This window comes from Pinus tabuliformis, chromosome 2_2 (genome assembly GCF_031772625.1).
Source record: "Pinus tabuliformis cultivar Carrire ecotype Pingquan chromosome 2_2, CPIR1, whole genome shotgun sequence".
In the NCBI taxonomy this organism is placed as follows: Eukaryota; Viridiplantae; Streptophyta; class Pinopsida; order Pinales; family Pinaceae; genus Pinus; species Pinus tabuliformis.
The window spans coordinates 490,341,801-490,353,184 of NC_142300.1; the positions used below are offsets into that span (position 1 = coordinate 490,341,801).

General features: G+C 35.6%; 1 pseudogene; it reads left to right on the plus strand.

Annotated features, from left to right (window-relative positions):
* Nucleotides 1-1,771: 1,771 nt before the first annotated feature.
* Nucleotides 1,772-3,433, plus strand: LOC149193512 (putative UPF0481 protein At3g02645 pseudogene; annotated as a pseudogene).
* The last annotated feature ends 7,951 nt before the right edge of the window (nucleotides 3,434-11,384 follow it).

Sequence of the window (11,384 nt, forward strand, 5' to 3'; positions counted from 1 at the left end):
CTCAACAGCGAGGGCATGTTTGCAGGGGGGTGTTAGCCCATGTATGGATGAACGACAACAACATGGAAAGCCTAGCTCAGAATCTGAGTCGATTAAGAGCCGTTATTCTGTTGTGGATATGACCGTGTCTCTAGCCCGCTCCCCATATCACGTAGAAGTTCTAGTAACCTTGGAGTCCATCGCGGCCCAACTGAATAACATACAACTCAACATTGATACAATGAGGGAGCAAAGGTACAAGGACAGGAACGAATTGGTTGCTTATATCAATGACCTCCAACATATGCAGATTTAGACCTTGGACTTCGTGGAAGCTCTCCGACATTAGCTTTGATGCACAAATGACCATCTTTGCGCCCTGGAGAATCAGGTGGAACACATTGATTACCATATACTTGAACGTACTGCTCTTTTTGTTGCACCTCCCATATTTCTTCCCAATTCCCCCCTTAATCTGTAATTCTGAGACATGTAATTTTGCTATTTTTGTGTCGGCAATAACCAAAGACACGAGCTGTCTTGGCTTCTCTTCAGGTTTCCTACTGTTTAGAGCAAGGCTTGTGCCAACTCTTAAGTCTGTGACGCTATATTTTGTTGCAGTGATGATGAATTTTGTTGACACTTATGCTATGATAATATAATGAGTGTTTTTGACCGACAAAAGAAAAAATTACGCAATTGGATAATGACACACCTTGAGTGGGCCTGATCTTTAAGAACATGTGTTTCCTCCTAAAAAATCAAATATTCAAAATAAAAAAAGCCCTTTCATAAATTTAACAATTAAATAAAATAATAATAATAATATGATTAAATATAATAATTTAGATAATATCCTAAGATATTCTATTTAAATTGGTCACATTATATAACGTTTTAATTTAGTTAATTGATATAATCTAATTAATAATTAATGATTAAATACCGAGTATTCTGATTGGCAAATAGAAAGGAAGTTATTTGATGTATCAAATAAGTGAGAAAATCCAAAAGTCAATGTCATATTTATAATGTTTAATAAAACACAATAATCACGTGGCTCGTCACGGAAGGTGCACAAATTCTACATTGCTAATGTTGAGCCAACGTAATGGGATAACGAAGACAACTACACGGTAATTAGGTACGCAAATAAGCACAACAAATTTGTTAGTTTCTGCGCGCACATATTGCCGTAGACGACACACTAACGCACCATATGACTTTGAACACAACGTACAGTCACGGTCTCCAACGTACCGTTTATCCACTGTAGTGAACGCGCAAAAACAGTCAAATCTACTACGTGTCCATTAGACGGAAAACACTCAAATCTACTACGTGTCCATGAGAGGGGAAATTTAGTACATAAACTTATTACAAAATCTACTTTCGGTGATTTTGGATGGAATTTGGAAAAATAATTTATAGTGACAGTTTGTTTCAGTTTTGTTATTTAAAAAAGGTCATTTTTTTAGTAAGTGAATCCAACCTTCAGAAAATCCTAACAAATTTAAGTGAATTTTATTTGTTTTAAGTGAATTCTTTACCAGAATGGTAAGCTGGAGAAACAAATGTGAAATAACCCAACGCTGGCGTGTATTTGTCTGAATGAAACAACGGATTGTAATGTACGAAATTCAAAAACCTGTGGGATACGAATGGCTTAGGACGCACGACATCAGCCCACTGAATTCGATATAAGGCTGCAAAGTCTCTCAACTCTGGCAGATACATTTCGAGATTTTGCTCCACTATTTTGTCTGTGGCTCCTTTTCTCCGACCCGAAAAAATGGAATCCAACACGAAGATCGATGAGGATAGTTGGGTGATTCAAATTAAGGAATCTCTCGACGCTCTACAAGAAGAAGAGGAGGAGAATGTGAAGGGGTTCTGTGTCTCGGTGTTTAATGTGCCAAAAGAGTTATTGGCAGACAAGCCAGAAGCCTACATTCCTCAAATGGTTTCCATCGGTCCCTCTCACCACTGGAGATCTGAGCTCCATGATATGGACCACTACAAATTGGCAACTGCTTGCAGATTTCAGAAAAAAATGAAGGGTCTAGAGAAGTTTCAGTCGGTCATTGTGGAGGAATTTAAAAAATATGATTGGCATGTCCGGAGCTGCTACCACAAGTTCATCGACTATAAGGAAGAGACCTTGGCGTGGATCATGGCTCTGGACGCCGTCTTCCTTTTTCAGTGTTTGCAGTTTTATGTCAGACACGCCGACCAAAGCTTCCACTTGGAAGTAAAATCGCTGGGGCGTGTCTTAGATCTGACTGGCACCAGTGCCTTCTACAACTCTATTCTCAGAGATTTGATGATGCTCGAAAATCAGATGCCACTTTTCCTAATGTTAAAGCTTTTGGAGTTGGAGTTGGGTTGTGAAGCCAAGGCAGAGCAGAGGCTCTCCAGACTGTTGTGTCTAATGGTCCAAGAACTATCGCCGTTCAGTTACAAGTTGCCAGAGAGTGGAAATCTCCGTATCAAAGAAAGGCGGCACTTGTTGGAGGTGCTGTACTACTGTGTTGTGCCTTCCGACAATCAAATTCGAATTGGATTTGATGAAGGAAAGGATGCTCCTTATCCAGCGGACATGTCAGCCGTTAATCCAACTCTAATTGAGGAAAAAGATGATTCGCCTGATCTAGCTGACAGTTCAACCGTTAAAGGAGCCTTCAGTATGCTCTGGCAAACTCTCTCTTCTATGAACGTTGGCGTCGCTCGATTTCTCACGATGTTACTTCGGCGAGCGCTGAACTCGAAGCCTTCGCAATTTGTGATGAAGTTGCCCTTTCTTCTTATTCTGAGTAAGATTAAAAGGCTCGAAAAAGATGCAGTCACAACCGGGGAAGAATCGTCTGTTAAGTTCATACAGCCCTCTCCACAAGAACTGAATATTCCTTCTGTGGCTGATTTACATTTTGCGGGAGTCAAATTCTCTCCTACTGATGGCGATCTCGGCACAATACAATTTGACGAGAAAATGGCCACGCTTTACCTCCCGAGAGTAAAGTTAGACAGTAACACAGAGGTAATCCTGAGAAATCTGGTGGCATTCGAAGCTTCTGCTGCGCCTGGTGCGCTTGTTTTGCGGCGATATACTGATTTCATGAATGGTATGATCGACGGAGTAAAAGATGTGAAATTGCTGAGAGAGAGCGGGATTATTTGTAACCACCTCCAAAGTGACGGAGAAGTTGCCAGCCTATGGAATAGCATGGGTAAGTGCGTTCGTCCAAAAGAAGCTGGATATTTGGACAAAGTAGTCAAAGATTTAAATGGATATTATAGCAGAAAATGGAAGGTTCTGGCGGTAAAGTTTGTGAATAATCATATTTTCAGCTCGTGGAAATTCCTCTCTCTGGCAGCTGCAGCGATACTTTTGATCACTACTTGTTTGCAAGCGTACTGCTCTGTCTATAACTGCAAAAGCTGGGTAAAGCAATAGAGTTACGCACCAGAATCTTGCCCGCTGTTGAGAATGAAACCTCGCAGCAGCGATATGGAAGAGTTTTGTTTCTAATATTTCTGTTGGTCTGTTCTATGTGTGATTGTGGATTGATTTGGGCATCGCTGCAATCCTGAGAAGGGCAGGTGTTTTTATTATGTAGCGTGTCAGAAACATCCCATCTGTAATTCGTTCAGTTTAAAGGAGATGTAACAATCCGCAATTAAATAAGTTTTTAACTTGCAATCTCTGAAGTGTGGTATTATAGTTTTTTTATATTTAGCCGCACATTAATATATTTTAAAATATTCAGTATTACATTTAATATAAAATGGTTAATAAATATTTATAATCAAATTTTTTAAAATAGAAAAATAATTAAAAAAAATATTTTTTATGAAAAAAAAAATTTAATAAATAAATAAATATTCTGAAATTATTATGTGTAAACTGCTTATATATTGTTATTTAAAAAAAAAAAAATTTAAATCCCGATTCCCAAATACGCTATGCTTATCAATGTAAGCATATATAAAAGATTTACAGCTTAAAATCTCTAAGTCAAAGTGTATACTTATTTTATACTTATTTTAATAGAGATATTTATAATTAAAACAAAATTATGAATCTAATAACAAATAGAGATGATTTATAATTAAAATAAAATTATGAATTTAATAACAAAATAAATCATTATAAAATTTATTTTCATATGTTATTTAAAAATGGTATGTTTATTTTTTAATAGACATTTCAAAATTTTAATTTAATTACTAATTACTAGTTGGTAATTAGTAGGTGAATGGTAGATATATAATTTTTAGAGAATATTTTAGATTTTTTTAATAATTATATATTAAAATTTGAGATTTATTTGTTATTTTTATTATTTTAATAAAATTGATTAATTAAAAAAAATACATGAAAATTTTAGATAAAATATGGACTATGGTTTTCTAGACATAAAATAAAAGTAAGTCATGATATTGACCTATGATATTGCAACATAAATCATTTATAAATTAAGAATCTCTGGTAATAAAATAGGTTAAATCTTTATGATTAAAAAATTTGTTCCATGCTCTTATTTTTATATATATATATATATATATATATATATATAAAATATAAAAATAATTAAAATTAAAATTCTAATTTAAAATTAAATTAAATTTAAATTTTTCGACTTAAAATATATTATAAAAAAATAATTTCATATTTATTAATATTGGTTAACTATTTAATTTATATTACTACATTAATAAATCATTTTTATTTAAAATTATGTATATGTATTTCATTGTTACCCAATTCTAATTATAATTTATTCAGAAAATTAAAAATGATTTAAACCATATAATATTGGTGATGTAATTCACCATGAGTACTTAAAAATAAAAAAGGTACGTTGCCCGATATGATTTGAATAGAATTTTTAACCAAAGGAAAAAGCTGAATAAAATAGGTTGGACCATTCAAAATTTTCGAAAATATTATGACAGTTCTCAAACGATTGAAACGTTTGAAGATCGTATGCCGTGATCTTTAGCATAATTTTATAATTTTATCGAATGGGTTTTGAAAGTATCATCTCATTAAACATGAAAAGCATTACGCAATAATGGAAATTTGTTCTTAAATTATATATAAAATTTATAATAAATAAATGTATGTTTATATAAAATTGATGATGAGGAAATGATAACTAAGTATAAATAACGTTATATATGGTTTGGATTTGAATTTGGGTTAATAATAATTTGGTTTAGTTTGAGTTTGAATTTTTTAATCAGATTGGGATTAAATTATAAGTTAAAATAATAAAAATTCAATATTAATAAACATAAAAATGTTATCGTGAATATAAATTATAAGTTTAAATTACAACATAAAATTATGAATTTTATTTATCAACTTTATGAATTGCTATAAAATCAAATTTTTTTTTTTTTTTTTAAATTGACCAAAATTCAAATAAAAAAACTTAAAAATTAAATTTCTACAAACCTTGCGATATTTACCGTATTAAAAATGTAAACATATTCTTGAATTCGCAATCTCAATGCTCTATGAAACCTGTTCTTGTAATGCTTTATTAGAAAAATATTCTATTTTAGCCGAACATACTAAGCGATACATTTTTATGTTCATCGCGCAAATGGAAGAACTATTTCACTAGACCCAGAGGATGTATGTTCGAAAGACCCTCGGCCCTCGTATAATATTTTAAGAAATGCCATAGATGACTCAAGCCTCTTAGTAGCCACATGATTCGATACCATTCTTAGTTTTAAAAGTAGTGCAGATGTCCGAGACCATTTATCATAGAATTACAAGGCTAAAATATTTGATGATTATGGGATGTTTATGAATAAAAATTATGGGGGCCTAAATATTTTGAAACAAGATTCGCTGACCAGTTTTTTACTCTAGAATTGGAAAATCACTTTTTAGTAACAAAAAAGATTTGTGCGGCCTAAATATTTTGAAACAAGATTTGCAGACAATTTTTGTTGATTTTAAAATTGGAACATAGTTTTTAGTAACAAAAAAAATATGGGTGGGTGGAAGTTAATGATGGTCACTAATGACACATTGGTTCGAAAGTAAACATGGAAAACTAATAATTTGTTAACTTAGGGAGGTTGTTCAAGGTGCTTCCACCATAAATTTGAATATGATATAAAAGGATGAAATGAAGGAAAATGAAATATAAGACACATCTTTACATTATTGCTTAGTTTGAATATGGAAATGAGGGAACTTCACTAGGATTTTTTTTTAAATTGTTGAGATGAAATTGTTCTTATGCATAACTATTTTTAAATCACTAGAATCTTAAGTTTATATCTTTTTAAAATTATGAAAATAATTATATCCTTGAAATCCACAAACAATTTTTTTAATCGAATTGTGGGTATGATTGTACAAATGATTGATATGAATTTTTATTAAAATCATTAAGGAAAAAAAATGTTATACTATAAATAAATAAAAGTGGCATGCATATATATATCTATCTATATATATATATATATATATATATATATATATATATATATAATTGAAACAAATATTAATGTAAACCTAACATAAGAAATGGAAATATTGAGAGGCACTGAAAAAGAAAAAGAAATTATAATGCATTAGACACTATTGAAGCCTCAGAATTCTGCTTCTCCAACATGGAGGATAACCACCCGGTTTGAAACTTAGAAAGCAATTCCTTTTCCATTTGGTATGGTGGCTTCGACTGGGGATGATAGGACCAATTTCCCAATCTGGATTTGAAAATGATGTTGGGTGGTTTTCAAGTGATTGCAATAAGAATAATGATAAATAAATGATCTATTCTACTATGAAAATCTCTAATTAACTTAATCTAATGGTCCTATGGATAGGATTATTAGATTAGGTCATAATTGGAAAACTCAACTCTATCTCAAAATGTTCTTAAAACATTTTAATCTTATTCTAATAATCTCAAAAAAGACAAATTTTAAGAGTTTTGGTTTTACTTAGCACGTTAAAATGTTAAAAAATGTTTTTTTGGAAATTACAATATATGTGTAATGACCCCGTAAAACTTGTAATTATGAAAGTTACCATGGTAAGAAATTAGTGTGAACTGCTAATTACTTTTGTTAAAAGATACTATTTTTATTTTATAAATGGAAGACATTTTGGATAATTGCTGGCAGTCTCCTAAGGGAGGATTTGAAAAAGAAACAGTTATAGAAACTGAAAAGGAAACTAACCCTCAACCAGGAAAAGTCCTGGGAGGGAAAACCCCTGGTCTGTTGTGACAGAGAGGGAGAGGAAAAATCTGAGAGGAAAGAGGAAAAAGAAAAAGAAAAAGGGTTAAGTCTGGTGAGGACCAGATAACCTAAGCACTAAGGTGCTAGAGTCTTGTTGAGGGTTGTAAGCCTGCAGGACAGCTCGGGGGAAGAATTCAATGAACTGATGGATCTCATGGCTGGGTGGTTAAGAGCAAATATGTAAGGTGCAGGTGAACTTCTGGAGCAATACTCTTGTAGCTGGTAAACCAGGTACGAGTTATACACCATTACTCACCATTATACGCCATTATTTATTAGATTTATATCTCTGTATTAGTTTACTGGTGTTTAGGAGGAAAATACAGTAAACTAAGTCCTTGCGTTCTGAGATGCAAGAATACATATATATGTTCAAAACAGTCCTTATTAATACCTGAACTGGGTACTTAAACAGGAAGAACAGAGATTATCTGTCATATATACAATGTATGTCGTAGAATGAAAGGTGCTGTTATTACCTATAAAGGACAGAAACAAATCATTTATAGGCAAAATAAATACATTGTTTATATAGAGAATCGAAACAAACTTCTTTATAAACTGAGCACCAAAACACGTTGTTGACACAGGAATAAGGACCTGTTATTCAATGTAAATGTATAACTGGAATATGTAACAAACAGAGACATTTTTATTATAACCAACTGTATGCAAATCCGGAGGCAGAGACCTTAGTGATTTGCAGGGATCGATTACAGCACAATACAACATTAGAATGATTTGGAGTGCAAACAAAGAACTGTATAGCCGGACCGTAATGCGACGGAAACAAAGTACCGGTGAAATGAAAACATATCAGAGTTCATAAGCATAGCATAAAACTGTAACAAGAATGTAATAAACCCTGTGCGAGGGTTATATTCAAACCCTTAGTGAAGGAAAAATACAGTGGCATATCAACATGCGTAGAAACTATGTGAAGTAATGGAGACATAGTAGTATAGCTAACAATATCAGCTGGTCAAAATAACAAAGATAAGCTGTTAATGGTGCGAGGCCACCGTGCCATCAACCCGTAGAGGGAACGGTCGGTGATCTAGTCGCCGCTACCTGAGGTAGGCGTTTGTTACTTTAAACCTCAATAAATAAATCAAACCCTAAGCTAAATGAATGGTAGTGAACCTGTGCGTGGTGTCAAGCACTGAGCACAGCATATTCATAAGAAAACATTAACTGTGAATCAGTATAACTGCAAGTCGAATAGACGAAACCATTGAAAAATACATGTTAGTCGGATAGACGAAACCATTGATAATACATGCAAGCCGAATAAACGAAACCTTTGACAAATATACGCAAAGTAAAGTTCCAAATCCATTCTTTAAAAGTACTATAACAGTAAACCCTTTCGGGTATCTTAACAGTATAAATATCCCAAAAAATACAGAGTATTGAAGGAGGCTCTTGGTCGACCTGGGTTCATCCAACATTAGGAAAAAACAAATGAAAACCCTCTCGACAAATAACATAAATAAGCGAGCAGGAAACCTTAATACATTCAGGGTTTATGGTTCCGGCAGAGGGCCGTGAACCTTCAAGCAAACAATACTTGGAACCTGGCAAAATGCCGAGAGGATAACCAACCCACATCTGTATGCTCAAGAATGGAAAAGCCGTCCTTGATTCGAACCAGGGTTGATCGAAAGATAGAACCCTGGGCCATTAAAATAGACTGCCGTGAGGAATACCTCAGGCTGGATTAAATCACTATATGAGAAGCCGTATTATCAAACCCTCATAATAAAATAACCACGATTCCAGCTGAGAAATCGTATGGGTAAATACCTGTATGTGTCGGGGCTGCATATCAATCTCCGAGCGGTGTTGAAACCCAATCGATGACCTGTACACAAATGAAACAAGGTAAGCTCAGGACATAACAAGTTCCAGAGTATAAATAAGACCGTAAGCATAACCAGTATGAATGTATCAGTGCAGAGAACTAGCATATGGCGCGTAATGGAGGTTGAATACCTGGAGGGTGTTGCAGGTTGTTCACCGATGCATGGAGGACAGCTGAACGGAGCAGGATGCGGCCCAGACAGATGCAAATGAATCCGAAAACCCCGGTTTGAAGGTTTATAAAAGCCCTAAAACCCTTGAACTGCTGTGAACCCTTGGATCTGAGTAAGTGATTCGGGCCGTCCATCGAATCAAAGACCTGGCGCGCTAAACCCCGCGGGAATACCAATACTTCACATGGCCTCTGCACGGTGCTAGCCACCTGGCAGAGGTAGGTGAAGATATTAACATGACTTCACCACTTGGTGCCAGAACTTCGTTGGGTAGTAAAGTCATTGTGCCTTTGACTTAGCCTTTAGCATAAGCATTATTACATTCAATCAACAGGTTGATACGCCATGGTAACGTAAATATAGTTCATATGTATACGTTGGTTGCAGCAATTAAAACAAATTACATGTATACGCATAGTATATTATGTGTTGATGATATATGGGTATATGTTAGGCCCAGGATAATTAATTAATTTTTTTTTTGAGTTGGATAGTTGTCATGGAGTCGTGACAATGTGGTATCAGAGCAGAGGTTTCAAATCTGTGGCCTCTGGAGCAGTACTTTCAGCTGCATGAGAATTATCATATAATATATGTATGAGAAAGAATTAAATTCAACTAATTGGTTTCTGTTTATTAATTAGGAAACAAACACAGAAACAGCAAACCGATCACGGCCAACAGTGAAGATGGAGGGAATGCAGGGGGCAGACGGCGTTCCTCGGGAAAATCCAGAGCTGTGGATACAGCTTGGTGCAGAGACACGCAGTACCAATCTGGCGATACTGCAAACTGTTCAAGAACTGAAAGATGAAATGGCGCGTCTGCGAGAAGACAACGCGCGACTGACAGTGGAACAGGAAAGAATATTGAAGAGTCTGTCAGAAAGACAAAACCCACCAGTAGCCAATCCTAGTGCGGAACAACAAAGGGCAACCGAAGAGCGAAATTACGCACCTGAATTTTCAGAGGAGAAGGAAGATCATTCTGACAATGTGGTGGAACAGCAGACGCCAAAGAGACAGAGAGTGGAATTACAAGGAGAATTCCGAAAAATTAAACCTCCACATTTTGATGGAGAGCAGGAGGAAGCGGCAGAGGCTTGGTTGATTAACATTAACAAGTACTTCCAGCTGTATGAGTATGATCAGAACGTGAAGGCGCGGCTGGCCATCTTCCAGCTACAGGGAAAAGCAACCCTGTGGTGGGAAGAAATCAAAATTGTAAAAGGAGTAAGTGAGCAGAACATAACTTGGGAAAAGTTCCAGAAGTACTTCAAGGAGAGATATCTAACGGAGCGTTTCTACGATGAGAAAGCACGGGAGTTCCATGATTTACGACTGGGACAGCAGTCCATGGACGAGTTCATTAACCGCTTTACCTCCCTGCTTCGCTATGTACCATATATCAAGGAGGAGAAGGCCAAGGTGCAGAGGTTTGTGAGCAGTTTGCCAGCCTATATAAGAGAACGTATTGAGTTCGATAATCCCAGGACAATGGACGAGGCGATTCGTAAAGCAAGAATCTGTTATCAGCAAAACAAGCAGAAAGGAGACACTTCAAATAAAAGGTGGAATGAAAGAAGAAGCAACAGAATTGCTGGTAACAGCAAGGGAAGTCGTGGTAATGGCAGCAAGGTTGCTGGTAAAGGACAGGTTGGCAGAAATGTAGCAAAGAGTACCCTTCGGACTAAACCAAGTGAGAGCAGAATCAGTGAACCACCTGCCAGATCAGACCTTGAAGGAATGGCCAGACCTCCAGTCCAATGCTGGGGTTGTGGAGGCCCACATTATGTAAAGAATTGCCCTCAGCGTAAAGGAGTGGATCAGATATCTCAGATCCAAGAAGCATCAACTGTTGGAGAAGTGGCGCGCAGCATGCCAAGAATTAACGCGGCTCTGGAGGACCGTCAAGCGGAATACCAGCCAAGCATGGTGGAGTTTGAAGGTAAAATTTCTAATCTTTCCATAGCTGTTCTTATTGACCCAGGAGCTACCTTAAGTTATGTTAGCCCAAAAGTAGTAGAACATTGTAAGCTATCTTCTGAAAAATTCAAGAACCCATGGCTGGTACAGCTAGCCACAGGAGCTAAAAGAA